The following is a 22,934-nucleotide window of genomic DNA, read 5'->3' as shown; positions in this document are numbered from 1 at the left end:
CAAGGCCCAGGGGGCAGCTGCGCCGGGAGCGTTCCCATCCGTTCCTCCCTGGGAGAAACACCAGAGAGCGGGACTCCCGCGCACAGTTCTGCACAGACACGGAGGAAAACAAGAGAGAGGATCCCTACGTTAAGCGCGGCGGACGGGCGCTTGTGGAGAAAAGTGAAAAAGCTTACAGCACCTGGTATTCCCAGGCGGTCTCCCGTCCAAGTACTAACCAGGCCCGACCCTGCTTGGCTTCCGAGATCAGACGAGATCGGGCGTGTTCAGGGTGGTATGGCCGTAAGCTGTCCAAGGTACCACGCATGGGCCTCTTAGGGGTGGCGCTCGTCAGACGCGCCTCCAAGGCCCAGGCGGCAGCTGCGCCGGGAGCGTTCCCATCCGTTCCTCCCTGGGAGAAACACCAGAGAGCGGGACTCCCGCGCACAGTTCTGCACAGACACGGAGGAAAACAAGAGAGAGGATCCCTACGTTAAGCGCGGCGGACGGGCGCTTGTGGAGAAAAGTGAAAAAGCTTACAGCACCTGGTATTCCCAGGCGGTCTCCCGTCCAAGTACTAACCAGGCCCGACCCTGCTTGGCTTCCGAGATCAGACGAGATCGGGCGTGTTCAGGGTGGTATGGCCGTAAGCTGTCCAAGGTACCACGCATGGGCCTCTTAGGGGTGGCGCTCGTCAGACGCGCCTCCAAGGCCCAGGCGGCAGCTGCGCCGGGAGCGTTCCCATCCGTTCCTCCCTCGGAGAAACACCAGAGAGCGGGACTCCCGCGCACAGTTCTGCACAGACACGGAGGAAAACAAGAGAGAGGATCCCTACGTTAAGCGCGGCGGACGGGCGCTTGTGGAGAAAAGTGAAAAAGCTTACAGCACCTGGTATTCCCAGGCGGTCTCCCGTCCAAGTACTAACCAGGCCCGACCCTGCTTGGCTTCCGAGATCAGACGAGATCGGGCGTGTTCAGGGTGGTATGGCCGTAAGCTGTCCAAGGTACCACGCATGGGCCTCTTAGGGGTGGCGCTCGTCAGACGCGCCTCCAAGGCCCAGGCGGCAGCTGCGCCGGGAGCGTTCCCATCCGTTCCTCCCTCGGAGAAACACCAGAGAGCGGGACTCCCGCGCACAGTTCTGCACAGACACGGAGGAAAACAAGAGAGAGGATCCCTACGTTAAGCGCGGCGGACGGGCGCTTGTGGAGAAAAGTGAAAAAGCTTACAGCACCTGGTATTCCCAGGCGGTCTCCCGTCCAAGTACTAACCAGGCCCGACCCTGCTTGGCTTCCGAGATCAGACGAGATCGGGCGTGTTCAGGGTGGTATGGCCGTAAGCTGTCCAAGGTACCACGCATGGGCCTCTTAGGGGTGGCGCTCGTCAGACGCGCCTCCAAGGCCCAGGCGGCAGCTGCGCCGGGAGCGTTCCCATCCGTTCCTCCCTCGGAGAAACACCAGAGAGCGGGACTCCCGCGCACAGTTCTGCACAGACACGGAGGAAAACAAGAGAGAGGATCCCTACGTTAAGCGCGGCGGACGGGCGCTTGTGGAGAAAAGTGAAAAAGCTTACAGCACCTGGTATTCCCAGGCGGTCTCCCGTCCAAGTACTAACCAGGCCCGACCCTGCTTGGCTTCCGAGATCAGACGAGATCGGGCGTGTTCAGGGTGGTATGGCCGTAAGCTGTCCAAGGTACCACGCATGGGCCTCTTAGGGGTGGCGCTCGTCAGACGCGCCTCCAAGGCCCAGGCGGCAGCTGCGCCGGGAGCGTTCCCATCCGTTCCTCCCTCGGAGAAACACCAGAGAGCGGGACTCCCGCGCACAGTTCTGCACAGACACGGAGGAAAACAAGAGAGAGGATCCCTACGTTAAGCGCGGCGGACGGGCGCTTGTGGAGAAAAGTGAAAAAGCTTACAGCACCTGGTATTCCCAGGCGGTCTCCCGTCCAAGTACTAACCAGGCCCGACCCTGCTTGGCTTCCGAGATCAGACGAGATCGGGCGTGTTCAGGGTGGTATGGCCGTAAGCTGTCCAAGGTACCACGCATGGGCCTCTTAGGGGTGGCGCTCGTCAGACGCGCCTCCAAGGCCCAGGCGGCAGCTGCGCCGGGAGCGTTCCCATCCGTTCCTCCCTCGGAGAAACACCAGAGAGCGGGACTCCCGCGCACAGTTCTGCACAGACACGGAGGAAAACAAGAGAGAGGATCCCTACGTTAAGCGCGGCGGACGGGCGCTTGTGGAGAAAAGTGAAAAAGCTTACAGCACCTGGTATTCCCAGGCGGTCTCCCGTCCAAGTACTAACCAGGCCCGACCCTGCTTGGCTTCCGAGATCAGACGAGATCGGGCGTGTTCAGGGTGGTATGGCCGTAAGCTGTCCAAGGTACCACGCATGGGCCTCTTAGGGGTGGCGCTCGTCAGACGCGCCTCCAAGGCCCAGGCGGCAGCTGCGCCGGGAGCGTTCCCATCCGTTCCTCCCTCGGAGAAACACCAGAGAGCGGGACTCCCGCGCACAGTTCTGCACAGACACGGAGGAAAACAAGAGAGAGGATCCCTACGTTAAGCGCGGCGGACGGGCGCTTGTGGAGAAAAGTGAAAAAGCTTACAGCACCTGGTATTCCCAGGCGGTCTCCCGTCCAAGTACTAACCAGGCCCGACCCTGCTTGGCTTCCGAGATCAGACGAGATCGGGCGTGTTCAGGGTGGTATGGCCGTAAGCTGTCCAAGGTACCACGCATGGGCCTCTTAGGGGTGGCGCTCGTCAGACGCGCCTCCAAGGCCCAGGCGGCAGCTGCGCCGGGAGCGTTCCCATCCGTTCCTCCCTCGGAGAAACACCAGAGAGCGGGACTCCCGCGCACAGTTCTGCACAGACACGGAGGAAAACAAGAGAGAGGATCCCTACGTTAAGCGCGGCGGACGGGCGCTTGTGGAGAAAAGTGAAAAAGCTTACAGCACCTGGTATTCCCAGGCGGTCTCCCGTCCAAGTACTAACCAGGCCCGACCCTGCTTGGCTTCCGAGATCAGACGAGATCGGGCGTGTTCAGGGTGGTATGGCCGTAAGCTGTCCAAGGTACCACGCATGGGCCTCTTAGGGGTGGCGCTCGTCAGACGCGCCTCCAAGGCCCAGGCGGCAGCTGCGCCGGGAGCGTTCCCATCCGTTCCTCCCTCGGAGAAACACCAGAGAGCGGGACTCCCGCGCACAGTTCTGCACAGACACGGAGGAAAACAAGAGAGAGGATCCCTACGTTAAGCGCGGCGGACGGGCGCTTGTGGAGAAAAGTGAAAAAGCTTACAGCACCTGGTATTCCCAGGCGGTCTCCCGTCCAAGTACTAACCAGGCCCGACCCTGCTTGGCTTCCGAGATCAGACGAGATCGGGCGTGTTCAGGGTGGTATGGCCGTAAGCTGTCCAAGGTACCACGCATGGGCCTCTTAGGGGTGGCGCTCGTCAGACGCGCCTCCAAGGCCCAGGCGGCAGCGTTCCCATCCGTTCCTCCCTCGGAGAAACACCAGAGAGCGGGACTCCCGCGCACAGTTCTGCACAGACACGGAGGAAAATAAGAGAGAGGATCCCTACGTTAAGCGCGGCGGACGGGCGCTTGTGGAGAAAAGTGAAAAAGCTTACAGCACCTGGTATTCCCAGGCGGTCTCCCGTCCAAGTACTAACCAGGCCCGACCCTGCTTGGCTTCCGAGATCAGACGAGATCGGGCGTGTTCAGGGTGGTATGGCCGTAAGCTGTCCAAGGTACCACGCATGGGCCTCTTAGGGGTGGCGCTCGTCAGACGCGCCTCCAAGGCCCAGGCGGCAGCTGCGCCGGGAGCGTTCCCATCCGTTCCTCCCTCGGAGAAACACCAGAGAGCGGGACTCCCGCGCACAGTTCTGCACAGACACGGAGGAAAACAAGAGAGAGGATCCCTACGTTAAGCGCGGCGGACGGGCGCTTGTGGAGAAAAGTGAAAAAGCTTACAGCACCTGGTATTCCCAGGCGGTCTCCCGTCCAAGTACTAACCAGGCCCGACCCTGCTTGGCTTCCGAGATCAGACGAGATCGGGCGTGTTCAGGGTGGTATGGCCGTAAGCTGTCCAAGGTACCACGCATGGGCCTCTTAGGGGTGGCGCTCGTCAGACGCGCCTCCAAGGCCCAGGCGGCAGCGTTCCCATCCGTTCCTCCCTCGGAGAAACACCAGAGAGCGGGACTCCCGCGCACAGTTCTGCACAGACACGGAGGAAAACAAGAGAGAGGATCCCTACGTTAAGCGCGGCGGACGGGCGCTTGTGGAGAAAAGTGAAAAAGCTTACAGCACCTGGTATTCCCAGGCGGTCTCCCGTCCAAGTACTAACCAGGCCCGACCCTGCTTGGCTTCCGAGATCAGACGAGATCGGGCGTGTTCAGGGTGGTATGGCCGTAAGCTGTCCAAGGTACCACGCATGGGCCTCTTAGGGGTGGCGCTCGTCAGACGCGCCTCCAAGGCCCAGGCGGCAGCTGCGCCGGGAGCGTTCCCATCCGTTCCTCCCTCGGAGAAACACCAGAGAGCGGGACTCCCGCGCACAGTTCTGCACAGACACGGAGGAAAACAAGAGAGAGGATCCCTACGTTAAGCGCGGCGGACGGGCGCTTGTGGAGAAAAGTGAAAAAGCTTACAGCACCTGGTATTCCCAGGCGGTCTCCCGTCCAAGTACTAACCAGGCCCGACCCTGCTTGGCTTCCGAGATCAGACGAGATCGGGCGTGTTCAGGGTGGTATGGCCGTAAGCTGTCCAAGGTACCACGCATGGGCCTCTTAGGGGTGGCGCTCGTCAGACGCGCCTCCAAGGCCCAGGCGGCAGCGTTCCCATCCGTTCCTCCCTCGGAGAAACACCAGAGAGCGGGACTCCCGCGCACAGTTCTGCACAGACACGGAGGAAAACAAGAGAGAGGATCCCTACGTTAAGCGCGGCGGACGGGCGCTTGTGGAGAAAAGTGAAAAAGCTTACAGCACCTGGTATTCCCAGGCGGTCTCCCGTCCAAGTACTAACCAGGCCCGACCCTGCTTGGCTTCCGAGATCAGACGAGATCGGGCGTGTTCAGGGTGGTATGGCCGTAAGCTGTCCAAGGTACCACGCATGGGCCTCTTAGGGGTGGCGCTCGTCAGACGCGCCTCCAAGGCCCAGGCGGCAGCTGCGCCGGGAGCGTTCCCATCCGTTCCTCCCTCGGAGAAACACCAGAGAGCGGGACTCCCGCGCACAGTTCTGCACAGACACGGAGGAAAACAAGAGAGAGGATCCCTACGTTAAGCGCGGCGGACGGGCGCTTGTGGAGAAAAGTGAAAAAGCTTACAGCACCTGGTATTCCCAGGCGGTCTCCCGTCCAAGTACTAACCAGGCCCGACCCTGCTTGGCTTCCGAGATCAGACGAGATCGGGCGTGTTCAGGGTGGTATGGCCGTAAGCTGTCCAAGGTACCACGCATGGGCCTCTTAGGGGTGGCGCTCGTCAGACGCGCCTCCAAGGCCCAGGCGGCAGCTGCGCCGGGAGCGTTCCCATCCGTTCCTCCCTCGGAGAAACACCAGAGAGCGGGACTCCCGCGCACAGTTCTGCACAGACACGGAGGAAAACAAGAGAGAGGATCCCTACGTTAAGCGCGGCGGACGGGCGCTTGTGGAGAAAAGTGAAAAAGCTTACAGCACCTGGTATTCCCAGGCGGTCTCCCGTCCAAGTACTAACCAGGCCCGACCCTGCTTGGCTTCCGAGATCAGACGAGATCGGGCGTGTTCAGGGTGGTATGGCCGTAAGCTGTCCAAGGTACCACGCATGGGCCTCTTAGGGGTGGCGCTCGTCAGACGCGCCTCCAAGGCCCAGGCGGCAGCTGCGCCGGGAGCGTTCCCATCCGTTCCTCCCTGGGAGAAACACCAGAGAGCGGGACTCCCGCGCACAGTTCTGCACAGACACGGAGGAAAACAAGAGAGAGGATCCCTACGTTAAGCGCGGCGGACGGGCGCTTGTGGAGAAAAGTGAAAAAGCTTACAGCACCTGGTATTCCCAGGCGGTCTCCCGTCCAAGTACTAACCAGGCCCGACCCTGCTTGGCTTCCGAGATCAGACGAGATCGGGCGTGTTCAGGGTGGTATGGCCGTAAGCTGTCCAAGGTACCACGCATGGGCCTCTTAGGGGTGGCGCTCGTCAGACGCGCCTCCAAGGCCCAGGCGGCAGCTGCGCCGGGAGCGTTCCCATCCGTTCCTCCCTGGGAGAAACACCAGAGAGCGGGACTCCCGCGCACAGTTCTGCACAGACACGGAGGAAAACAAGAGAGAGGATCCCTACGTTAAGCGCGGCGGACGGGCGCTTGTGGAGAAAAGTGAAAAAGCTTACAGCACCTGGTATTCCCAGGCGGTCTCCCGTCCAAGTACTAACCAGGCCCGACCCTGCTTGGCTTCCGAGATCAGACGAGATCGGGCGTGTTCAGGGTGGTATGGCCGTAAGCTGTCCAAGGTACCACGCATGGGCCTCTTAGGGGTGGCGCTCGTCAGACGCGCCTCCAAGGCCCAGGCGGCAGCTGCGCCGGGAGCGTTCCCATCCGTTCCTCCCTCGGAGAAACACCAGAGAGCGGGACTCCCGCGCACAGTTCTGCACAGACACGGAGGAAAACAAGAGAGAGGATCCCTACGTTAAGCACGGCGGACGGGCGCTTGTGGAGAAAAGTGAAAAAGCTTACAGCACCTGGTATTCCCAGGCGGTCTCCCGTCCAAGTACTAACCAGGCCCGACCCTGCTTGGCTTCCGAGATCAGACGAGATCGGGCGTGTTCAGGGTGGTATGGCCGTAAGCTGTCCAAGGTACCACGCATGGGCCTCTTAGGGGTGGCGCTCGTCAGACGCGCCTCCAAGGCCCAGGCGGCAGCTGCGCCGGGAGCGTTCCCATCCGTTCCTCCCTCGGAGAAACACCAGAGAGCGGGACTCCCGCGCACAGTTCTGCACAGACACGGAGGAAAACAAGAGAGAGGATCCCTACGTTAAGCGCGGCGGACGGGCGCTTGTGGAGAAAAGTGAAAAAGCTTACAGCACCTGGTATTCCCAGGCGGTCTCCCGTCCAAGTACTAACCAGGCCCGACCCTGCTTGGCTTCCGAGATCAGACGAGATCGGGCGTGTTCAGGGTGGTATGGCCGTAAGCTGTCCAAGGTACCACGCATGGGCCTCTTAGGGGTGGCGCTCGTCAGACGCGCCTCCAAGGCCCAGGCGGCAGCGTTCCCATCCGTTCCTCCCTGGGAGAAACACCAGAGAGCGGGACTCCCGCGCACAGTTCTGCACAGACACGGAGGAAAACAAGAGAGAGGATCCCTACGTTAAGCGCGGCGGACGGGCGCTTGTGGAGAAAAGTGAAAAAGCTTACAGCACCTGGTATTCCCAGGCGGTCTCCCGTCCAAGTACTAACCAGGCCCGACCCTGCTTGGCTTCCGAGATCAGACGAGATCGGGCGTGTTCAGGGTGGTATGGCCGTAAGCTGTCCAAGGTACCACGCATGGGCCTCTTAGGGGTGGCGCTCGTCAGACGCGCCTCCAAGGCCCAGGCGGCAGCTGCGCCGGGAGCGTTCCCATCCGTTCCTCCCTCGGAGAAACACCAGAGAGCGGGACTCCCGCGCACAGTTCTGCACAGACACGGAGGAAAACAAGAGAGAGGATCCCTACGTTAAGCGCGGCGGACGGGCGCTTGTGGAGAAAAGTGAAAAAGCTTACAGCACCTGGTATTCCCAGGCGGTCTCCCGTCCAAGTACTAACCAGGCCCGACCCTGCTTGGCTTCCGAGATCAGACGAGATCGGGCGTGTTCAGGGTGGTATGGCCGTAAGCTGTCCAAGGTACCACGCATGGGCCTCTTAGGGGTGGCGCTCGTCAGACGCGCCTCCAAGGCCCAGGCGGCAGCTGCGCCGGGAGCGTTCCCATCCGTTCCTCCCTCGGAGAAACACCAGAGAGCGGGACTCCCGCGCACAGTTCTGCACAGACACGGAGGAAAACAAGAGAGAGGATCCCTACGTTAAGCGCGGCGGACGGGCGCTTGTGGAGAAAAGTGAAAAAGCTTACAGCACCTGGTATTCCCAGGCGGTCTCCCGTCCAAGTACTAACCAGGCCCGACCCTGCTTGGCTTCCGAGATCAGACGAGATCGGGCGTGTTCAGGGTGGTATGGCCGTAAGCTGTCCAAGGTACCACGCATGGGCCTCTTAGGGGTGGCGCTCGTCAGACGCGCCTCCAAGGCCCAGGCGGCAGCGTTCCCATCCGTTCCTCCCTCGGAGAAACACCAGAGAGCGGGACTCCCGCGCACAGTTCTGCACAGACACGGAGGAAAACAAGAGAGAGGATCCCTACGTTAAGCGCGGCGGACGGGCGCTTGTGGAGAAAAGTGAAAAAGCTTACAGCACCTGGTATTCCCAGGCGGTCTCCCGTCCAAGTACTAACCAGGCCCGACCCTGCTTGGCTTCCGAGATCAGACGAGATCGGGCGTGTTCAGGGTGGTATGGCCGTAAGCTGTCCAAGGTACCACGCATGGGCCTCTTAGGGGTGGCGCTCGTCAGACGCGCCTCCAAGGCCCAGGCGGCAGCGTTCCCATCCGTTCCTCCCTCGGAGAAACACCAGAGAGCGGGACTCCCGCGCACAGTTCTGCACAGACACGGAGGAAAACAAGAGAGAGGATCCCTACGTTAAGCGCGGCGGACGGGCGCTTGTGGAGAAAAGTGAAAAAGCTTACAGCACCTGGTATTCCCAGGCGGTCTCCCGTCCAAGTACTAACCAGGCCCGACCCTGCTTGGCTTCCGAGATCAGACGAGATCGGGCGTGTTCAGGGTGGTATGGCCGTAAGCTGTCCAAGGTACCACGCATGGGCCTCTTAGGGGTGGCGCTCGTCAGACGCGCCTCCAAGGCCCAGGCGGCAGCTGCGCCGGGAGCGTTCCCATCCGTTCCTCCCTGGGAGAAACACCAGAGAGCGGGACTCCCGCGCACAGTTCTGCACAGACACGGAGGAAAACAAGAGAGAGGATCCCTACGTTAAGCGCGGCGGACGGGCGCTTGTGGAGAAAAGTGAAAAAGCTTACAGCACCTGGTATTCCCAGGCGGTCTCCCGTCCAAGTACTAACCAGGCCCGACCCTGCTTGGCTTCCAAGATCAGACGAGATCGGGCGTGTTCAGGGTGGTATGGCCGTAAGCTGTCCAAGGTACCACGCATGGGCCTCTTAGGGGTGGCGCTCGTCAGACGCGCCTCCAAGGCCCAGGCGGCAGCTGCGCCGGGAGCGTTCCCATCCGTTCCTCCCTGGGAGAAACACCAGAGAGCGGGACTCCCGCGCACAGTTCTGCACAGACACGGAGGAAAACAAGAGAGAGGATCCCTACGTTAAGCGCGGCGGACGGGCGCTTGTGGAGAAAAGTGAAAAAGCTTACAGCACCTGGTATTCCCAGGCGGTCTCCCGTCCAAGTACTAACCAGGCCCGACCCTGCTTGGCTTCCGAGATCAGACGAGATCGGGCGTGTTCAGGGTGGTATGGCCGTAAGCTGTCCAAGGTACCACGCATGGGCCTCTTAGGGGTGGCGCTCGTCAGACGCGCCTCCAAGGCCCAGGCGGCAGCGTTCCCATCCGTTCCTCCCTCGGAGAAACACCAGAGAGCGGGACTCCCGCGCACAGTTCTGCACAGACACGGAGGAAAACAAGAGAGAGGATCCCTACGTTAAGCGCGGCGGACGGGCGCTTGTGGAGAAAAGTGAAAAAGCTTACAGCACCTGGTATTCCCAGGCGGTCTCCCGTCCAAGTACTAACCAGGCCCGACCCTGCTTGGCTTCCGAGATCAGACGAGATCGGGCGTGTTCAGGGTGGTATGGCCGTAAGCTGTCCAAGGTACCACGCATGGGCCTCTTAGGGGTGGCGCTCGTCAGACGCGCCTCCAAGGCCCAGGCGGCAGCTGCGCCGGGAGCGTTCCCATCCGTTCCTCCCTGGGAGAAACACCAGAGAGCGGGACTCCCGCGCACAGTTCTGCACAGACACGGAGGAAAACAAGAGAGAGGATCCCTACGTTAAGCGCGGCGGACGGGCGCTTGTGGAGAAAAGTGAAAAAGCTTACAGCACCTGGTATTCCCAGGCGGTCTCCCGTCCAAGTACTAACCAGGCCCGACCCTGCTTGGCTTCCGAGATCAGACGAGATCGGGCGTGTTCAGGGTGGTATGGCCGTAAGCTGTCCAAGGTACCACGCATGGGCCTCTTAGGGGTGGCGCTCGTCAGACGCGCCTCCAAGGCCCAGGCGGCAGCTGCGCCGGGAGCGTTCCCATCCGTTCCTCCCTGGGAGAAACACCAGAGAGCGGGACTCCCGCGCACAGTTCTGCACAGACACGGAGGAAAACAAGAGAGAGGATCCCTACGTTAAGCGCGGCGGACGGGCGCTTGTGGAGAAAAGTGAAAAAGCTTACAGCACCTGGTATTCCCAGGCGGTCTCCCGTCCAAGTACTAACCAGGCCCGACCCTGCTTGGCTTCCGAGATCAGACGAGATCGGGCGTGTTCAGGGTGGTATGGCCGTAAGCTGTCCAAGGTACCACGCATGGGCCTCTTAGGGGTGGCGCTCGTCAGACGCGCCTCCAAGGCCCAGGCGGCAGCTGCGCCGGGAGCGTTCCCATCCGTTCCTCCCTCGGAGAAACACCAGAGAGCGGGACTCCCGCGCACAGTTCTGCACAGACACGGAGGAAAACAAGAGAGAGGATCCCTACGTTAAGCGCGGCGGACGGGCGCTTGTGGAGAAAAGTGAAAAAGCTTACAGCACCTGGTATTCCCAGGCGGTCTCCCGTCCAAGTACTAACCAGGCCCGACCCTGCTTGGCTTCCGAGATCAGACGAGATCGGGCGTGTTCAGGGTGGTATGGCCGTAAGCTGTCCAAGGTACCACGCATGGGCCTCTTAGGGGTGGCGCTCGTCAGACGCGCCTCCAAGGCCCAGGCGGCAGCGTTCCCATCCGTTCCTCCCTCGGAGAAACACCAGAGAGCGGGACTCCCGCGCACAGTTCTGCACAGACACGGAGGAAAACAAGAGAGAGGATCCCTACGTTAAGCGCGGCGGACGGGCGCTTGTGGAGAAAAGTGAAAAAGCTTACAGCACCTGGTATTCCCAGGCGGTCTCCCGTCCAAGTACTAACCAGGCCCGACCCTGCTTGGCTTCCGAGATCAGACGAGATCGGGCGTGTTCAGGGTGGTATGGCCGTAAGCTGTCCGAGGTACCACGCATGGGCCTCTTAGGGGTGGCGCTCATCAGACGCGCCTCCAAGGCCCAGGCGGCAGCTGCGCCGGGAGCGTTCCCATCCGTTCCTCCCTCGGAGAAACACCAGAGAGCGGGACTCCCGCGCACAGTTCTGCACAGACACGGAGGAAAACAAGAGAGAGGATCCCTACGTTAAGCGCGGCGGACGGGCGCTTGTGGAGAAAAGTGAAAAAGCTTACAGCACCTGGTATTCCCAGGCGGTCTCCCGTCCAAGTACTAACCAGGCCCGACCCTGCTTGGCTTCCGAGATCAGACGAGATCGGGCGTGTTCAGGGTGGTATGGCCGTAAGCTGTCCAAGGTACCACGCATGGGCCTCTTAGGGGTGGCGCTCGTCAGACGCGCCTCCAAGGCCCAGGCGGCAGCTGCGCCGGGAGCGTTCCCATCCGTTCCTCCCTGGGAGAAACACCAGAGAGCGGGACTCCCGCGCACAGTTCTGCACAGACACGGAGGAAAACAAGAGAGAGGATCCCTACGTTAAGCGCGGCGGACGGGCGCTTGTGGAGAAAAGTGAAAAAGCTTACAGCACCTGGTATTCCCAGGCGGTCTCCCGTCCAAGTACTAACCAGGCCCGACCCTGCTTGGCTTCCGAGATCAGACGAGATCGGGCGTGTTCAGGGTGGTATGGCCGTAAGCTGTCCAAGGTACCACGCATGGGCCTCTTAGGGGTGGCGCTCGTCAGACGCGCCTCCAAGGCCCAGGCGGCAGCTGCGCCGGGAGCGTTCCCATCCGTTCCTCCCTGGGAGAAACACCAGAGAGCGGGACTCCCGCGCACAGTTCTGCACAGACACGGAGGAAAACAAGAGAGAGGATCCCTACGTTAAGCGCGGCGGACGGGCGCTTGTGGAGAAAAGTGAAAAAGCTTACAGCACCTGGTATTCCCAGGCGGTCTCCCGTCCAAGTACTAACCAGGCCCGACCCTGCTTGGCTTCCGAGATCAGACGAGATCGGGCGTGTTCAGGGTGGTATGGCCGTAAGCTGTCCAAGGTACCACGCATGGGCCTCTTAGGGGTGGCGCTCGTCAGACGCGCCTCCAAGGCCCAGGCGGCAGCTGCGCCGGGAGCGTTCCCATCCGTTCCTCCCTCGGAGAAACACCAGAGAGCGGGACTCCCGCGCACAGTTCTGCACAGACACGGAGGAAAACAAGAGAGAGGATCCCTACGTTAAGCGCGGCGGACGGGCGCTTGTGGAGAAAAGTGAAAAAGCTTACAGCACCTGGTATTCCCAGGCGGTCTCCCGTCCAAGTACTAACCAGGCCCGACCCTGCTTGGCTTCCGAGATCAGACGAGATCGGGCGTGTTCAGGGTGGTATGGCCGTAAGCTGTCCAAGGTACCACGCATGGGCCTCTTAGGGGTGGCGCTCGTCAGACGCGCCTCCAAGGCCCAGGCGGCAGCTGCGCCGGGAGCGTTCCCATCCGTTCCTCCCTCGGAGAAACACCAGAGAGCGGGACTCCCGCGCACAGTTCTGCACAGACACGGAGGAAAACAAGAGAGAGGATCCCTACGTTAAGCGCGGCGGACGGGCGCTTGTGGAGAAAAGTGAAAAAGCTTACAGCACCTGGTATTCCCAGGCGGTCTCCCGTCCAAGTACTAACCAGGCCCGACCCTGCTTGGCTTCCGAGATCAGACGAGATCGGGCGTGTTCAGGGTGGTATGGCCGTAAGCTGTCCAAGGTACCACGCATGGGCCTCTTAGGGGTGGCGCTCGTCAGACGCGCCTCCAAGGCCCAGGCGGCAGCTGCGCCGGGAGCGTTCCCATCCGTTCCTCCCTCGGAGAAACACCAGAGAGCGGGACTCCCGCGCACAGTTCTGCACAGACACGGAGGAAAACAAGAGAGAGGATCCCTACGTTAAGCGCGGCGGACGGGCGCTTGTGGAGAAAAGTGAAAAAGCTTACAGCACCTGGTATTCCCAGGCGGTCTCCCGTCCAAGTACTAACCAGGCCCGACCCTGCTTGGCTTCCGAGATCAGACGAGATCGGGCGTGTTCAGGGTGGTATGGCCGTAAGCTGTCCAAGGTACCACGCATGGGCCTCTTAGGGGTGGCGCTCGTCAGACGCGCCTCCAAGGCCCAGGCAGCAGCGTTCCCATCCGTTCCTCCCTCGGAGAAACACCAGAGAGCGGGACTCCCGCGCACAGTTCTGCACAGACACGGAGGAAAACAAGAGAGAGGATCCCTACGTTAAGCGCGGCGGACGGGCGCTTGTGGAGAAAAGTGAAAAAGCTTACAGCACCTGGTATTCCCAGGCGGTCTCCCGTCCAAGTACTAACCAGGCCCGACCCTGCTTGGCTTCCGAGATCAGACGAGATCGGGCGTGTTCAGGGTGGTATGGCCGTAAGCTGTCCAAGGTACCACGCATGGGCCTCTTAGGGGTGGCGCTCGTCAGACGCGCCTCCAAGGCCCAGGCGGCAGCGTTCCCATCCGTTCCTCCCTCGGAGAAACACCAGAGAGCGGGACTCCCGCGCACAGTTCTGCACAGACACGGAGGAAAACAAGAGAGAGGATCCCTACGTTAAGCGCGGCGGACGGGCGCTTGTGGAGAAAAGTGAAAAAGCTTACAGCACCTGGTATTCCCAGGCGGTCTCCCGTCCAAGTACTAACCAGGCCCGACCCTGCTTGGCTTCCGAGATCAGACGAGATCGGGCGTGTTCAGGGTGGTATGGCCGTAAGCTGTCCAAGGTACCACGCATGGGCCTCTTAGGGGTGGCGCTCGTCAGACGCGCCTCCAAGGCCCAGGCGGCAGCTGCGCCGGGAGCGTTCCCATCCGTTCCTCCCTGGGAGAAACACCAGAGAGCGGGACTCCCGCGCACAGTTCTGCACAGACACGGAGGAAAACAAGAGAGAGGATCCCTACGTTAAGCGCGGCGGACGGGCGCTTGTGGAGAAAAGTGAAAAAGCTTACAGCACCTGGTATTCCCAGGCGGTCTCCCGTCCAAGTACTAACCAGGCCCGACCCTGCTTGGCTTCCGAGATCAGACGAGATCGGGCGTGTTCAGGGTGGTATGGCCGTAAGCTGTCCAAGGTACCACGCATGGGCCTCTTAGGGGTGGCGCTCGTCAGACGCGCCTCCAAGGCCCAGGCGGCAGCTGCGCCGGGAGCGTTCCCATCCGTTCCTCCCTCGGAGAAACACCAGAGAGCGGGACTCCCGCGCACAGTTCTGCACAGACACGGAGGAAAACAAGAGAGAGGATCCCTACGTTAAGCGCGGCGGACGGGCGCTTGTGGAGAAAAGTGAAAAAGCTTACAGCACCTGGTATTCCCAGGCGGTCTCCCGTCCAAGTACTAACCAGGCCCGACCCTGCTTGGCTTCCGAGATCAGACGAGATCGGGCGTGTTCAGGGTGGTATGGCCGTAAGCTGTCCAAGGTACCACGCATGGGCCTCTTAGGGGTGGCGCTCGTCAGACGCGCCTCCAAGGCCCAGGCGGCAGCGTTCCCATCCGTTCCTCCCTCGGAGAAACACCAGAGAGCGGGACTCCCGCGCACAGTTCTGCACAGACACGGAGGAAAACAAGAGAGAGGATCCCTACGTTAAGCGCGGCGGACGGGCGCTTGTGGAGAAAAGTGAAAAAGCTTACAGCACCTGGTATTCCCAGGCGGTCTCCCGTCCAAGTACTAACCAGGCCCGACCCTGCTTGGCTTCCGAGATCAGACGAGATCGGGCGTGTTCAGGGTGGTATGGCCGTAAGCTGTCCAAGGTACCACGCATGGGCCTCTTAGGGGTGGCGCTCGTCAGACGCGCCTCCAAGGCCCAGGCGGCAGCTGCGCCGGGAGCGTTCCCATCCGTTCCTCCCTCGGAGAAACACCAGAGAGCGGGACTCCCGCGCACAGTTCTGCACAGACACGGAGGAAAACAAGAGAGAGGATCCCTACGTTAAGCGCGGCGGACGGGCGCTTGTGGAGAAAAGTGAAAAAGCTTACAGCACCTGGTATTCCCAGGCGGTCTCCCGTCCAAGTACTAACCAGGCCCGACCCTGCTTGGCTTCCGAGATCAGACGAGATCGGGTGTGTTCAGGGTGGTATGGCCGTAAGCTGTCCAAGGTACCACGCATGGGCCTCTTAGGGGTGGCGCTCGTCAGACGCGCCTCCAAGGCCCAGGCGGCAGCTGCGCCGGGAGCGTTCCCATCCGTTCCTCCCTGGGAGAAACACCAGAGAGCGGGACTCCCGCGCACAGTTCTGCACAGACACGGAGGAAAACAAGAGAGAGGATCCCTACGTTAAGCGCGGCGGACGGGCGCTTGTGGAGAAAAGTGAAAAAGCTTACAGCACCTGGTATTCCCAGGCGGTCTCCCGTCCAAGTACTAACCAGGCCCGACCCTGCTTGGCTTCCGAGATCAGACGAGATCGGGCGTGTTCAGGGTGGTATGGCCGTAAGCTGTCCAAGGTACCACGCATGGGCCTCTTAGGGGTGGCGCTCGTCAGACGCGCCTCCAAGGCCCAGGCGGCAGCTGCGCCGGGAGCGTTCCCATCCGTTCCTCCCTCGGAGAAACACCAGAGAGCGGGACTCCCGCGCACAGTTCTGCACAGACACGGAGGAAAACAAGAGAGAGGATCCCTACGTTAAGCGCGGCGGACGGGCGCTTGTGGAGAAAAGTGAAAAAGCTTACAGCACCTGGTATTCCCAGGCGGTCTCCCGTCCAAGTACTAACCAGGCCCGACCCTGCTTGGCTTCCGAGATCAGACGAGATCGGGCGTGTTCAGGGTGGTATGGCCGTAAGCTGTCCAAGGTACCACGCATGGGCCTCTTAGGGGTGGCGCTCGTCAGACGCGCCTCCAAGGCCCAGGCGGCAGCTGCGCCGGGAGCGTTCCCATCCGTTCCTCCCTCGGAGAAACACCAGAGAGCGGGACTCCCGCGCACAGTTCTGCACAGACACGGAGGAAAACAAGAGAGAGGATCCCTACGTTAAGCGCGGCGGACGGGCGCTTGTGGAGAAAAGTGAAAAAGCTTACAGCACCTGGTATTCCCAGGCGGTCTCCCGTCCAAGTACTAACCAGGCCCGACCCTGCTTGGCTTCCGAGATCAGACGAGATCGGGCGTGTTCAGGGTGGTATGGCCGTAAGCTGTCCAAGGTACCACGCATGGGCCTCTTAGGGGTGGCGCTCGTCAGACGCGCCTCCAAGGCCCAGGCGGCAGCTGCGCCGGGAGCGTTCCCATCCGTTCCTCCCTCGGAGAAACACCAGAGAGCGGGACTCCCGCGCACAGTTCTGCACAGACACGGAGGAAAACAAGAGAGAGGATCCCTACGTTAAGCGCGGCGGACGGGCGCTTGTGGAGAAAAGTGAAAAAGCTTACAGCACCTGGTATTCCCAGGCGGTCTCCCGTCCAAGTACTAACCAGGCCCGACCCTGCTTGGCTTCCGAGATCAGACGAGATCGGGCGTGTTCAGGGTGGTATGGCCGTAAGCTGTCCAAGGTACCACGCATGGGCCTCTTAGGGGTGGCGCTCGTCAGACGCGCCTCCAAGGCCCAGGCGGCAGCGTTCCCATCCGTTCCTCCCTCGGAGAAACACCAGAGAGCGGGACTCCCGCGCACAGTTCTGCACAGACACGGAGGAAAACAAGAGAGAGGATCCCTACGTTAAGCGCGGCGGACGGGCGCTTGTGGAGAAAAGTGAAAAAGCTTACAGCACCTGGTATTCCCAGGCGGTCTCCCGTCCAAGTACTAACCAGGCCCGACCCTGCTTGGCTTCCGAGATCAGACGAGATCGGGCGTGTTCAGGGTGGTATGGCCGTAAGCTGTCCAAGGTACCACGCATGGGCCTCTTAGGGGTGGCGCTCGTCAGACGCGCCTCCAAGGCCCAGGCGGCAGCGTTCCCATCCGTTCCTCCCTCGGAGAAACACCAGAGAGCGGGACTCCCGCGCACAGTTCTGCACAGACACGGAGGAAAACAAGAGAGAGGATCCCTACGTTAAGCGCGGCGGACGGGCGCTTGTGGAGAAAAGTGAAAAAGCTTACAGCACCTGGTATTCCCAGGCGGTCTCCCGTCCAAGTACTAACCAGGCCCGACCCTGCTTGGCTTCCGAGATCAGACGAGATCGGGCGTGTTCAGGGTGGTATGGCCGTAAGCTGTCCAAGGTACCACGCATGGGCCTCTTAGGGGTGGCGCTCGTCAGACGCGCCTCCAAGGCCCAGGCGGCAGCTGCGCCGGGAGCGTTCCCATCCGTTCCTCCCTGGGAGAAACACCAGAGAGCGGGACTCCCGCGCACAGTTCTGCACAGACACGGAGGAAAACAAGAGAGAGGATCCCTACGTTAAGCGCGGCGGACGGGCGCTTGTGGAGAAAAGTGAAAAAGCTTACAGCACCTGGTATTCCCAGGCGGTCTCCCGTCCAAGTACTAACCAGGCCCGACCCTGCTTGGCTTCCGAGATCAGACGAGATCGGGCGTGTTCAGGGTGGTATGGCCGTAAGCTGTCCAAGGTACCACGCATGGGCCTCTTAGGGGTGGCGCTCGTCAGACGCGCCTCCAAGGCCCAGGCGGCAGCTGCGCCGGGAGCGTTCCCATCCGTTCCTCCCTCGGAGAAACACCAGAGAGCGGGACTCCCGCGCACAGTTCTGCACAGACACGGAGGAAAACAAGAGAGAGGATCCCTACGTTAAGCGCGGCGGACGGGCGCTTGTGGAGAAAAGTGAAAAAGCTTACAGCACCTGGTATTCCCAGGCGGTCTCCCGTCCAAGTACTAACCAGGCCCGACCCTGCTTGGCTTCCGAGATCAGACGAGATCGGGCGTGTTCAGGGTGGTATGGCCGTAAGCTGTCCAAGGTACCACGCATGGGCCTCTTAGGGGTGGCGCTCGTCAGACGCGCCTCCAAGGCCCAGGCGGCAGCGTTCCCATCCGTTCCTCCCTCGGAGAAACACCAGAGAGCGGGACTCCCGCGCACAGTTCTGCACAGACACGGAGGAAAACAAGAGAGAGGATCCCTACGTTAAGCGCGGCGGACGGGCGCTTGTGGAGAAAAGTGAAAAAGCTTACAGCACCTGGTATTCCCAGGCGGTCTCCCGTCCAAGTACTAACCAGGCCCGACCCTGCTTGGCTTCCGAGATCAGACGAGATCGGGCGTGTTCAGGGTGGTATGGCCGTAAGCTGTCCAAGGTACCACGCATGGGCCTCTTAGGGGTGGCGCTCGTCAGACGCGCCTCCAAGGCCCAGGCGGCAGCTGCGCCGGGAGCGTTCCCATCCGTTCCTCCCTCGGAGAAACACCAGAGAGCGGGACTCCCGCGCACAGTTCTGCACAGACACGGAGGAAAACAAGAGAGAGGATCCCTACGTTAAGCGCGGCGGACGGGCGCTTGTGGAGAAAAGTGAAAAAGCTTACAGCACCTGGTATTCCCAGGCGGTCTCCCGTCCAAGTACTAACCAGGCCCGACCCTGCTTGGCTTCCGAGATCAGACGAGATCGGGTGTGTTCAGGGTGGTATGGCCGTAAGCTGTCCAAGGTACCACGCATGGGCCTCTTAGGGGTGGCGCTCGTCAGACGCGCCTCCAAGGCCCAGGCGGCAGCGTTCCCATCCGTTCCTCCCTCGGAGAAACACCAGAGAGCGGGACTCCCGCGCACAGTTCTGCACAGACACGGAGGAAAACAAGAGAGAGGATCCCTACGTTAAGCGCGGCGGACGGGCGCTTGTGGAGAAAAGTGAAAAAGCTTACAGCACCTGGTATTCCCAGGCGGTCTCCCGTCCAAGTACTAACCAGGCCCGACCCTGCTTGGCTTCCGAGATCAGACGAGATCGGGCGTGTTCAGGGTGGTATGGCCGTAAGCTGTCCAAGGTACCACGCATGGGCCTCTTAGGGGTGGCGCTCGTCAGACGCGCCTCCAAGGCCCAGGCGGCAGCTGCGCCGGGAGCGTTCCCATCCGTTCCTCCCTCGGAGAAACACCAGAGAGCGGGACTCCCGCGCACAGTTCTGCACAGACACGGAGGAAAACAAGAGAGAGGATCCCTACGTTAAGCGCGGCGGACGGGCGCTTGTGGAGAAAAGTGAAAAAGCTTACAGCACCTGGTATTCCCAGGCGGTCTCCCGTCCAAGTACTAACCAGGCCCGACCCTGCTTGGCTTCCGAGATCAGACGAGATCGGGCGTGTTCAGGGTGGTATGGCCGTAAGCTGTCCAAGGTACCACGCATGGGCCTCTTAGGGGTGGCGCTCGTCAGACGCGCCTCCAAGGCCCAGGCGGCAGCTGCGCCGGGAGCGTTCCCATCCGTTCCTCCCTCGGAGAAACACCAGAGAGCGGGACTCCCGCGCACAGTTCTGCACAGACACGGAGGAAAACAAGAGAGAGGATCCCTACGTTAAGCGCGGCGGACGGGCGCTTGTGGAGAAAAGTGAAAAAGCTTACAGCACCTGGTATTCCCAGGCGGTCTCCCGTCCAAGTACTAACCAGGCCCGACCCTGCTTGGCTTCCGAGATCAGACGAGATCGGGCGTGTTCAGGGTGGTATGGCCGTAAGCTGTCCAAGGTACCACGCATGGGCCTCTTAGGGGTGGCGCTCGTCAGACGCGCCTCCAAGGCCCAGGCGGCAGCGTTCCCATCCGTTCCTCCCTCGGAGAAACACCAGAGAGCGGGACTCCCGCGCACAGTTCTGCACAGACACGGAGGAAAACAAGAGAGAGGATCCCTACGTTAAGCGCGGCGGACGGGCGCTTGTGGAGAAAAGTGAAAAAGCTTACAGCACCTGGTATTCCCAGGCGGTCTCCCGTCCAAGTACTAACCAGGCCCGACCCTGCTTGGCTTCCGAGATCAGACGAGATCGGGCGTGTTCAGGGTGGTATGGCCGTAAGCTGTCCAAGGTACCACGCATGGGCCTCTTAGGGGTGGCGCTCGTCAGACGCGCCTCCAAGGCCCAGGCGGCAGCGTTCCCATCCGTTCCTCCCTCGGAGAAACACCAGAGAGCGGGACTCCCGCGCACAGTTCTGCACAGACACGGAGGAAAACAAGAGAGAGGATCCCTACGTTAAGCGCGGCGGACGGGCGCTTGTGGAGAAAAGTGAAAAAGCTTACAGCACCTGGTATTCCCAGGCGGTCTCCCGTCCAAGTACTAACCAGGCCCGACCCTGCTTGGCTTCCGAGATCAGACGAGATCGGGCGTGTTCAGGGTGGTATGGCCGTAAGCTGTCCAAGGTACCACGCATGGGCCTCTTAGGGGTGGCGCTCGTCAGACGCGCCTCCAAGGCCCAGGCGGCAGCTGCGCCGGGAGCGTTCCCATCCGTTCCTCCCTCGGAGAAACACCAGAGAGCGGGACTCCCGCGCACAGTTCTGCACAGACACGGAGGAAAACAAGAGAGAGGATCCCTACGTTAAGCGCGGCGGACGGGCGCTTGTGGAGAAAAGTGAAAAAGCTTACAGCACCTGGTATTCCCAGGCGGTCTCCCGTCCAAGTACTAACCAGGCCCGACCCTGCTTGGCTTCCGAGATCAGACGAGATCGGGCGTGTTCAGGGTGGTATGGCCGTAAGCTGTCCAAGGTACCACGCATGGGCCTCTTAGGGGTGGCGCTCGTCAGACGCGCCTCCAAGGCCCAGGCGGCAGCTGCGCCGGGAGCGTTCCCATCCGTTCCTCCCTCGGAGAAACACCAGAGAGCGGGACTCCCGCGCACAGTTCTGCACAGACACGGAGGAAAACAAGAGAGAGGATCCCTACGTTAAGCGCGGCGGACGGGCACTTGTGGAGAAAAGTGAAAAAGCTTACAGCACCTGGTATTCCCAGGCGGTCTCCCGTCCAAGTACTAACCAGGCCCGACCCTGCTTGGCTTCCGAGATCAGACGAGATCGGGCGTGTTCAGGGTGGTATGGCCGTAAGCTGTCCAAGGTACCACGCATGGGCCTCTTAGGGGTGGCGCTCGTCAGACGCGCCTCCAAGGCCCAGGCGGCAGCTGCGCCGGGAGCGTTCCCATCCGTTCCTCCCTCGGAGAAACACCAGAGAGCGGGACTCCCGCGCACAGTTCTGCACAGACACGGAGGAAAACAAGAGAGAGGATCCCTACGTTAAGCGCGGCGGACGGGCGCTTGTGGAGAAAAGTGAAAAAGCTTACAGCACCTGGTATTCCCAGGCGGTCTCCCGTCCAAGTACTAACCAGGCCCGACCCTGCTTGGCTTCCGAGATCAGACGAGATCGGGCGTGTTCAGGGTGGTATGGCCGTAAGCTGTCCAAGGTACCACGCATGGGCCTCTTAGGGGTGGCGCTCGTCAGACGCGCCTCCAAGGCCCAGGCGGCAGCTGCGCCGGGAGCGTTCCCATCCGTTCCTCCCTCGGAGAAACACCAGAGAGCGGGACTCCCGCGCACAGTTCTGCACAGACACGGAGGAAAACAAGAGAGAGGATCCCTACGTTAAGCGCGGCGGACGGGCGCTTGTGGAGAAAAGTGAAAAAGCTTACAGCACCTGGTATTCCCAGGCGGTCTCCCGTCCAAGTACTAACCAGGCCCGACCCTGCTTGGCTTCCGAGATCAGACGAGATCGGGCGTGTTCAGGGTGGTATGGCCGTAAGCTGTCCAAGGTACCACGCATGGGCCTCTTAGGGGTGGCGCTCGTCAGACGCGCCTCCAAGGCCCAGGCGGCAGCTGCGCCGGGAGCGTTCCCATCCGTTCCTCCCTCGGAGAAACACCAGAGAGCGGGACTCCCGCGCACAGTTCTGCACAGACACGGAGGAAAACAAGAGAGAGGATCCCTACGTTAAGCGCGGCGGACGGGCGCTTGTGGAGAAAAGTGAAAAAGCTTACAGCACCTGGTATTCCCAGGCGGTCTCCCGTCCAAGTACTAACCAGGCCCGACCCTGCTTGGCTTCCGAGATCAGACGAGATCGGGCGTGTTCAGGGTGGTATGGCCGTAAGCTGTCCAAGGTACCACGCATGGGCCTCTTAGGGGTGGCGCTCGTCAGACGCGCCTCCAAGGCCCAGGCGGCAGCTGCGCCGGGAGCGTTCCCATCCGTTCCTCCCTCGGAGAAACACCAGAGAGCGGGACTCCCGCGCACAGTTCTGCACAGACACGGAGGAAAACAAGAGAGAGGATCCCTACGTTAAGCGCGGCGGACGGGCGCTTGTGGAGAAAAGTGAAAAAGCTTACATCACCTGGTATTCCCAGGCGGTCTCCCGTCCAAGTACTAACCAGGCCCGACCCTGCTTGGCTTCCGAGATCAGACGAGATCGGGCGTGTTCAGGGTGGTATGGCCGTAAGCTGTCCAAGGTACCACGCATGGGCCTCTTAGGGGTGGCGCTCGTCAGACGCGCCTCCAAGGCCCAGGCGGCAGCGTTCCCATCCGTTCCTCCCTCGGAGAAACACCAGAGAGCGGGACTCCCGCGCACAGTTCTGCACAGACACGGAGGAAAACAAGAGAGAGGATCCCTACGTTAAGCGCGGCGGACGGGCGCTTGTGGAGAAAAGTGAAAAAGCTTACAGCACCTGGTATTCCCAGGCGGTCTCCCGTCCAAGTACTAACCAGGCCCGACCCTGCTTGGCTTCCGAGATCAGACGAGATCGGGCGTGTTCAGGGTGGTATGGCCGTAAGCTGTCCAAGGTACCACGCATGGGCCTCTTAGGGGTGGCGCTCGTCAGACGCGCCTCCAAGGCCCAGGCGGCAGCTGCGCCGGGAGCGTTCCCATCCGTTCCTCCCTCGGAGAAACACCAGAGAGCGGGACTCCCGCGCACAGTTCTGCACAGACACGGAGGAAAACAAGAGAGAGGATCCCTACGTTAAGCGCGGCGGACGGGCGCTTGTGGAGAAAAGTGAAAA

General features: G+C 61.3%; 67 non-coding genes across 67 annotated transcripts; all 67 read right to left on the bottom strand.

Annotated features, from left to right (window-relative positions):
* Nucleotides 1-169: 169 nt before the first annotated feature.
* On the bottom strand, nucleotides 170-288 carry LOC122976940. Its single transcript, XR_006401196.1, has one exon. It is a non-coding gene; the product is annotated as a 5S ribosomal RNA (ribosomal RNA).
* A 224-nt stretch (nucleotides 289-512) lies between these two features.
* Nucleotides 513-631, bottom strand: LOC122976939. Its single transcript, XR_006401195.1, has one exon. It is a non-coding gene; the product is annotated as a 5S ribosomal RNA (ribosomal RNA).
* Nucleotides 632-855: 224 nt separating this feature from the next.
* On the bottom strand, nucleotides 856-974 carry LOC122976938. Its single transcript, XR_006401194.1, has one exon. It is a non-coding gene; the product is annotated as a 5S ribosomal RNA (ribosomal RNA).
* Nucleotides 975-1,198: 224 nt separating this feature from the next.
* LOC122976937 lies at nucleotides 1,199-1,317 on the bottom strand. Its single transcript, XR_006401193.1, has one exon. It is a non-coding gene; the product is annotated as a 5S ribosomal RNA (ribosomal RNA).
* A 224-nt stretch (nucleotides 1,318-1,541) lies between these two features.
* Nucleotides 1,542-1,660, bottom strand: LOC122976936. Its single transcript, XR_006401192.1, has one exon. It is a non-coding gene; the product is annotated as a 5S ribosomal RNA (ribosomal RNA).
* A 224-nt stretch (nucleotides 1,661-1,884) lies between these two features.
* LOC122976935 lies at nucleotides 1,885-2,003 on the bottom strand. The gene has a single exon (XR_006401191.1). It is a non-coding gene; the product is annotated as a 5S ribosomal RNA (ribosomal RNA).
* A 224-nt stretch (nucleotides 2,004-2,227) lies between these two features.
* On the bottom strand, nucleotides 2,228-2,346 carry LOC122976934. The gene has a single exon (XR_006401190.1). It is a non-coding gene; the product is annotated as a 5S ribosomal RNA (ribosomal RNA).
* A 224-nt stretch (nucleotides 2,347-2,570) lies between these two features.
* Nucleotides 2,571-2,689, bottom strand: LOC122976932. Its single transcript, XR_006401189.1, has one exon. It is a non-coding gene; the product is annotated as a 5S ribosomal RNA (ribosomal RNA).
* Nucleotides 2,690-2,913: 224 nt separating this feature from the next.
* LOC122976930 lies at nucleotides 2,914-3,032 on the bottom strand. Its single transcript, XR_006401187.1, has one exon. It is a non-coding gene; the product is annotated as a 5S ribosomal RNA (ribosomal RNA).
* Nucleotides 3,033-3,256: 224 nt separating this feature from the next.
* On the bottom strand, nucleotides 3,257-3,375 carry LOC122976929. The gene has a single exon (XR_006401186.1). It is a non-coding gene; the product is annotated as a 5S ribosomal RNA (ribosomal RNA).
* A 212-nt stretch (nucleotides 3,376-3,587) lies between these two features.
* LOC122976928 lies at nucleotides 3,588-3,706 on the bottom strand. Its single transcript, XR_006401185.1, has one exon. It is a non-coding gene; the product is annotated as a 5S ribosomal RNA (ribosomal RNA).
* A 224-nt stretch (nucleotides 3,707-3,930) lies between these two features.
* Nucleotides 3,931-4,049, bottom strand: LOC122976927. The gene has a single exon (XR_006401184.1). It is a non-coding gene; the product is annotated as a 5S ribosomal RNA (ribosomal RNA).
* Nucleotides 4,050-4,261: 212 nt separating this feature from the next.
* On the bottom strand, nucleotides 4,262-4,380 carry LOC122976926. Its single transcript, XR_006401183.1, has one exon. It is a non-coding gene; the product is annotated as a 5S ribosomal RNA (ribosomal RNA).
* A 224-nt stretch (nucleotides 4,381-4,604) lies between these two features.
* On the bottom strand, nucleotides 4,605-4,723 carry LOC122976925. The gene has a single exon (XR_006401182.1). It is a non-coding gene; the product is annotated as a 5S ribosomal RNA (ribosomal RNA).
* Nucleotides 4,724-4,935: 212 nt separating this feature from the next.
* LOC122976924 lies at nucleotides 4,936-5,054 on the bottom strand. Its single transcript, XR_006401181.1, has one exon. It is a non-coding gene; the product is annotated as a 5S ribosomal RNA (ribosomal RNA).
* Nucleotides 5,055-5,278: 224 nt separating this feature from the next.
* On the bottom strand, nucleotides 5,279-5,397 carry LOC122976923. The gene has a single exon (XR_006401180.1). It is a non-coding gene; the product is annotated as a 5S ribosomal RNA (ribosomal RNA).
* Nucleotides 5,398-5,621: 224 nt separating this feature from the next.
* LOC122976922 lies at nucleotides 5,622-5,740 on the bottom strand. Its single transcript, XR_006401179.1, has one exon. It is a non-coding gene; the product is annotated as a 5S ribosomal RNA (ribosomal RNA).
* Nucleotides 5,741-5,964: 224 nt separating this feature from the next.
* On the bottom strand, nucleotides 5,965-6,083 carry LOC122976921. The gene has a single exon (XR_006401178.1). It is a non-coding gene; the product is annotated as a 5S ribosomal RNA (ribosomal RNA).
* A 224-nt stretch (nucleotides 6,084-6,307) lies between these two features.
* Nucleotides 6,308-6,426, bottom strand: LOC122976919. Its single transcript, XR_006401176.1, has one exon. It is a non-coding gene; the product is annotated as a 5S ribosomal RNA (ribosomal RNA).
* Nucleotides 6,427-6,650: 224 nt separating this feature from the next.
* On the bottom strand, nucleotides 6,651-6,769 carry LOC122976918. Its single transcript, XR_006401175.1, has one exon. It is a non-coding gene; the product is annotated as a 5S ribosomal RNA (ribosomal RNA).
* A 224-nt stretch (nucleotides 6,770-6,993) lies between these two features.
* Nucleotides 6,994-7,112, bottom strand: LOC122976916. The gene has a single exon (XR_006401174.1). It is a non-coding gene; the product is annotated as a 5S ribosomal RNA (ribosomal RNA).
* A 212-nt stretch (nucleotides 7,113-7,324) lies between these two features.
* LOC122976915 lies at nucleotides 7,325-7,443 on the bottom strand. The gene has a single exon (XR_006401173.1). It is a non-coding gene; the product is annotated as a 5S ribosomal RNA (ribosomal RNA).
* A 224-nt stretch (nucleotides 7,444-7,667) lies between these two features.
* LOC122976914 lies at nucleotides 7,668-7,786 on the bottom strand. Its single transcript, XR_006401172.1, has one exon. It is a non-coding gene; the product is annotated as a 5S ribosomal RNA (ribosomal RNA).
* Nucleotides 7,787-8,010: 224 nt separating this feature from the next.
* Nucleotides 8,011-8,129, bottom strand: LOC122976913. Its single transcript, XR_006401171.1, has one exon. It is a non-coding gene; the product is annotated as a 5S ribosomal RNA (ribosomal RNA).
* A 212-nt stretch (nucleotides 8,130-8,341) lies between these two features.
* On the bottom strand, nucleotides 8,342-8,460 carry LOC122976912. The gene has a single exon (XR_006401170.1). It is a non-coding gene; the product is annotated as a 5S ribosomal RNA (ribosomal RNA).
* A 212-nt stretch (nucleotides 8,461-8,672) lies between these two features.
* LOC122976911 lies at nucleotides 8,673-8,791 on the bottom strand. Its single transcript, XR_006401169.1, has one exon. It is a non-coding gene; the product is annotated as a 5S ribosomal RNA (ribosomal RNA).
* A 224-nt stretch (nucleotides 8,792-9,015) lies between these two features.
* LOC122977940 lies at nucleotides 9,016-9,134 on the bottom strand. Its single transcript, XR_006402153.1, has one exon. It is a non-coding gene; the product is annotated as a 5S ribosomal RNA (ribosomal RNA).
* A 224-nt stretch (nucleotides 9,135-9,358) lies between these two features.
* LOC122976910 lies at nucleotides 9,359-9,477 on the bottom strand. The gene has a single exon (XR_006401166.1). It is a non-coding gene; the product is annotated as a 5S ribosomal RNA (ribosomal RNA).
* Nucleotides 9,478-9,689: 212 nt separating this feature from the next.
* Nucleotides 9,690-9,808, bottom strand: LOC122976909. The gene has a single exon (XR_006401165.1). It is a non-coding gene; the product is annotated as a 5S ribosomal RNA (ribosomal RNA).
* Nucleotides 9,809-10,032: 224 nt separating this feature from the next.
* LOC122976907 lies at nucleotides 10,033-10,151 on the bottom strand. Its single transcript, XR_006401163.1, has one exon. It is a non-coding gene; the product is annotated as a 5S ribosomal RNA (ribosomal RNA).
* Nucleotides 10,152-10,375: 224 nt separating this feature from the next.
* LOC122976905 lies at nucleotides 10,376-10,494 on the bottom strand. The gene has a single exon (XR_006401162.1). It is a non-coding gene; the product is annotated as a 5S ribosomal RNA (ribosomal RNA).
* Nucleotides 10,495-10,718: 224 nt separating this feature from the next.
* LOC122976904 lies at nucleotides 10,719-10,837 on the bottom strand. Its single transcript, XR_006401161.1, has one exon. It is a non-coding gene; the product is annotated as a 5S ribosomal RNA (ribosomal RNA).
* A 212-nt stretch (nucleotides 10,838-11,049) lies between these two features.
* Nucleotides 11,050-11,168, bottom strand: LOC122976903. Its single transcript, XR_006401160.1, has one exon. It is a non-coding gene; the product is annotated as a 5S ribosomal RNA (ribosomal RNA).
* Nucleotides 11,169-11,392: 224 nt separating this feature from the next.
* Nucleotides 11,393-11,511, bottom strand: LOC122976902. Its single transcript, XR_006401159.1, has one exon. It is a non-coding gene; the product is annotated as a 5S ribosomal RNA (ribosomal RNA).
* A 224-nt stretch (nucleotides 11,512-11,735) lies between these two features.
* Nucleotides 11,736-11,854, bottom strand: LOC122976901. The gene has a single exon (XR_006401158.1). It is a non-coding gene; the product is annotated as a 5S ribosomal RNA (ribosomal RNA).
* Nucleotides 11,855-12,078: 224 nt separating this feature from the next.
* Nucleotides 12,079-12,197, bottom strand: LOC122976900. Its single transcript, XR_006401157.1, has one exon. It is a non-coding gene; the product is annotated as a 5S ribosomal RNA (ribosomal RNA).
* A 224-nt stretch (nucleotides 12,198-12,421) lies between these two features.
* LOC122976899 lies at nucleotides 12,422-12,540 on the bottom strand. Its single transcript, XR_006401156.1, has one exon. It is a non-coding gene; the product is annotated as a 5S ribosomal RNA (ribosomal RNA).
* Nucleotides 12,541-12,764: 224 nt separating this feature from the next.
* On the bottom strand, nucleotides 12,765-12,883 carry LOC122976898. The gene has a single exon (XR_006401155.1). It is a non-coding gene; the product is annotated as a 5S ribosomal RNA (ribosomal RNA).
* A 224-nt stretch (nucleotides 12,884-13,107) lies between these two features.
* LOC122976897 lies at nucleotides 13,108-13,226 on the bottom strand. The gene has a single exon (XR_006401154.1). It is a non-coding gene; the product is annotated as a 5S ribosomal RNA (ribosomal RNA).
* Nucleotides 13,227-13,438: 212 nt separating this feature from the next.
* LOC122976895 lies at nucleotides 13,439-13,557 on the bottom strand. The gene has a single exon (XR_006401152.1). It is a non-coding gene; the product is annotated as a 5S ribosomal RNA (ribosomal RNA).
* Nucleotides 13,558-13,769: 212 nt separating this feature from the next.
* Nucleotides 13,770-13,888, bottom strand: LOC122976894. Its single transcript, XR_006401151.1, has one exon. It is a non-coding gene; the product is annotated as a 5S ribosomal RNA (ribosomal RNA).
* A 224-nt stretch (nucleotides 13,889-14,112) lies between these two features.
* On the bottom strand, nucleotides 14,113-14,231 carry LOC122976893. The gene has a single exon (XR_006401150.1). It is a non-coding gene; the product is annotated as a 5S ribosomal RNA (ribosomal RNA).
* Nucleotides 14,232-14,455: 224 nt separating this feature from the next.
* On the bottom strand, nucleotides 14,456-14,574 carry LOC122976892. The gene has a single exon (XR_006401149.1). It is a non-coding gene; the product is annotated as a 5S ribosomal RNA (ribosomal RNA).
* Nucleotides 14,575-14,786: 212 nt separating this feature from the next.
* LOC122976891 lies at nucleotides 14,787-14,905 on the bottom strand. Its single transcript, XR_006401148.1, has one exon. It is a non-coding gene; the product is annotated as a 5S ribosomal RNA (ribosomal RNA).
* A 224-nt stretch (nucleotides 14,906-15,129) lies between these two features.
* LOC122978335 lies at nucleotides 15,130-15,248 on the bottom strand. The gene has a single exon (XR_006402500.1). It is a non-coding gene; the product is annotated as a 5S ribosomal RNA (ribosomal RNA).
* A 224-nt stretch (nucleotides 15,249-15,472) lies between these two features.
* Nucleotides 15,473-15,591, bottom strand: LOC122976890. Its single transcript, XR_006401147.1, has one exon. It is a non-coding gene; the product is annotated as a 5S ribosomal RNA (ribosomal RNA).
* A 224-nt stretch (nucleotides 15,592-15,815) lies between these two features.
* Nucleotides 15,816-15,934, bottom strand: LOC122976889. The gene has a single exon (XR_006401146.1). It is a non-coding gene; the product is annotated as a 5S ribosomal RNA (ribosomal RNA).
* Nucleotides 15,935-16,158: 224 nt separating this feature from the next.
* Nucleotides 16,159-16,277, bottom strand: LOC122976888. The gene has a single exon (XR_006401145.1). It is a non-coding gene; the product is annotated as a 5S ribosomal RNA (ribosomal RNA).
* A 224-nt stretch (nucleotides 16,278-16,501) lies between these two features.
* On the bottom strand, nucleotides 16,502-16,620 carry LOC122976887. The gene has a single exon (XR_006401144.1). It is a non-coding gene; the product is annotated as a 5S ribosomal RNA (ribosomal RNA).
* Nucleotides 16,621-16,832: 212 nt separating this feature from the next.
* On the bottom strand, nucleotides 16,833-16,951 carry LOC122976886. The gene has a single exon (XR_006401143.1). It is a non-coding gene; the product is annotated as a 5S ribosomal RNA (ribosomal RNA).
* Nucleotides 16,952-17,163: 212 nt separating this feature from the next.
* LOC122976884 lies at nucleotides 17,164-17,282 on the bottom strand. The gene has a single exon (XR_006401141.1). It is a non-coding gene; the product is annotated as a 5S ribosomal RNA (ribosomal RNA).
* Nucleotides 17,283-17,506: 224 nt separating this feature from the next.
* On the bottom strand, nucleotides 17,507-17,625 carry LOC122976883. The gene has a single exon (XR_006401140.1). It is a non-coding gene; the product is annotated as a 5S ribosomal RNA (ribosomal RNA).
* Nucleotides 17,626-17,849: 224 nt separating this feature from the next.
* On the bottom strand, nucleotides 17,850-17,968 carry LOC122976882. Its single transcript, XR_006401139.1, has one exon. It is a non-coding gene; the product is annotated as a 5S ribosomal RNA (ribosomal RNA).
* A 212-nt stretch (nucleotides 17,969-18,180) lies between these two features.
* LOC122976881 lies at nucleotides 18,181-18,299 on the bottom strand. Its single transcript, XR_006401138.1, has one exon. It is a non-coding gene; the product is annotated as a 5S ribosomal RNA (ribosomal RNA).
* A 224-nt stretch (nucleotides 18,300-18,523) lies between these two features.
* LOC122978324 lies at nucleotides 18,524-18,642 on the bottom strand. The gene has a single exon (XR_006402489.1). It is a non-coding gene; the product is annotated as a 5S ribosomal RNA (ribosomal RNA).
* A 212-nt stretch (nucleotides 18,643-18,854) lies between these two features.
* On the bottom strand, nucleotides 18,855-18,973 carry LOC122976880. Its single transcript, XR_006401137.1, has one exon. It is a non-coding gene; the product is annotated as a 5S ribosomal RNA (ribosomal RNA).
* A 224-nt stretch (nucleotides 18,974-19,197) lies between these two features.
* Nucleotides 19,198-19,316, bottom strand: LOC122976879. Its single transcript, XR_006401136.1, has one exon. It is a non-coding gene; the product is annotated as a 5S ribosomal RNA (ribosomal RNA).
* Nucleotides 19,317-19,540: 224 nt separating this feature from the next.
* LOC122976878 lies at nucleotides 19,541-19,659 on the bottom strand. The gene has a single exon (XR_006401135.1). It is a non-coding gene; the product is annotated as a 5S ribosomal RNA (ribosomal RNA).
* A 212-nt stretch (nucleotides 19,660-19,871) lies between these two features.
* On the bottom strand, nucleotides 19,872-19,990 carry LOC122976877. The gene has a single exon (XR_006401134.1). It is a non-coding gene; the product is annotated as a 5S ribosomal RNA (ribosomal RNA).
* A 212-nt stretch (nucleotides 19,991-20,202) lies between these two features.
* LOC122976876 lies at nucleotides 20,203-20,321 on the bottom strand. Its single transcript, XR_006401133.1, has one exon. It is a non-coding gene; the product is annotated as a 5S ribosomal RNA (ribosomal RNA).
* Nucleotides 20,322-20,545: 224 nt separating this feature from the next.
* Nucleotides 20,546-20,664, bottom strand: LOC122976875. The gene has a single exon (XR_006401132.1). It is a non-coding gene; the product is annotated as a 5S ribosomal RNA (ribosomal RNA).
* Nucleotides 20,665-20,888: 224 nt separating this feature from the next.
* On the bottom strand, nucleotides 20,889-21,007 carry LOC122976873. Its single transcript, XR_006401130.1, has one exon. It is a non-coding gene; the product is annotated as a 5S ribosomal RNA (ribosomal RNA).
* A 224-nt stretch (nucleotides 21,008-21,231) lies between these two features.
* On the bottom strand, nucleotides 21,232-21,350 carry LOC122976872. The gene has a single exon (XR_006401129.1). It is a non-coding gene; the product is annotated as a 5S ribosomal RNA (ribosomal RNA).
* Nucleotides 21,351-21,574: 224 nt separating this feature from the next.
* Nucleotides 21,575-21,693, bottom strand: LOC122976871. The gene has a single exon (XR_006401128.1). It is a non-coding gene; the product is annotated as a 5S ribosomal RNA (ribosomal RNA).
* A 224-nt stretch (nucleotides 21,694-21,917) lies between these two features.
* Nucleotides 21,918-22,036, bottom strand: LOC122976869. Its single transcript, XR_006401127.1, has one exon. It is a non-coding gene; the product is annotated as a 5S ribosomal RNA (ribosomal RNA).
* Nucleotides 22,037-22,260: 224 nt separating this feature from the next.
* LOC122978031 lies at nucleotides 22,261-22,379 on the bottom strand. Its single transcript, XR_006402241.1, has one exon. It is a non-coding gene; the product is annotated as a 5S ribosomal RNA (ribosomal RNA).
* A 212-nt stretch (nucleotides 22,380-22,591) lies between these two features.
* On the bottom strand, nucleotides 22,592-22,710 carry LOC122976868. The gene has a single exon (XR_006401126.1). It is a non-coding gene; the product is annotated as a 5S ribosomal RNA (ribosomal RNA).
* Nucleotides 22,711-22,934: the final 224 nt, after the last annotated feature.

The sequence above is a fragment of the Thunnus albacares genome, chromosome 24 (genome assembly GCF_914725855.1).
Source record: "Thunnus albacares chromosome 24, fThuAlb1.1, whole genome shotgun sequence".
In the NCBI taxonomy this organism is placed as follows: domain Eukaryota; kingdom Metazoa; phylum Chordata; class Actinopteri; order Scombriformes; family Scombridae; genus Thunnus; species Thunnus albacares.
This window is presented reverse-complemented; position numbering and strand designations above follow the sequence as displayed.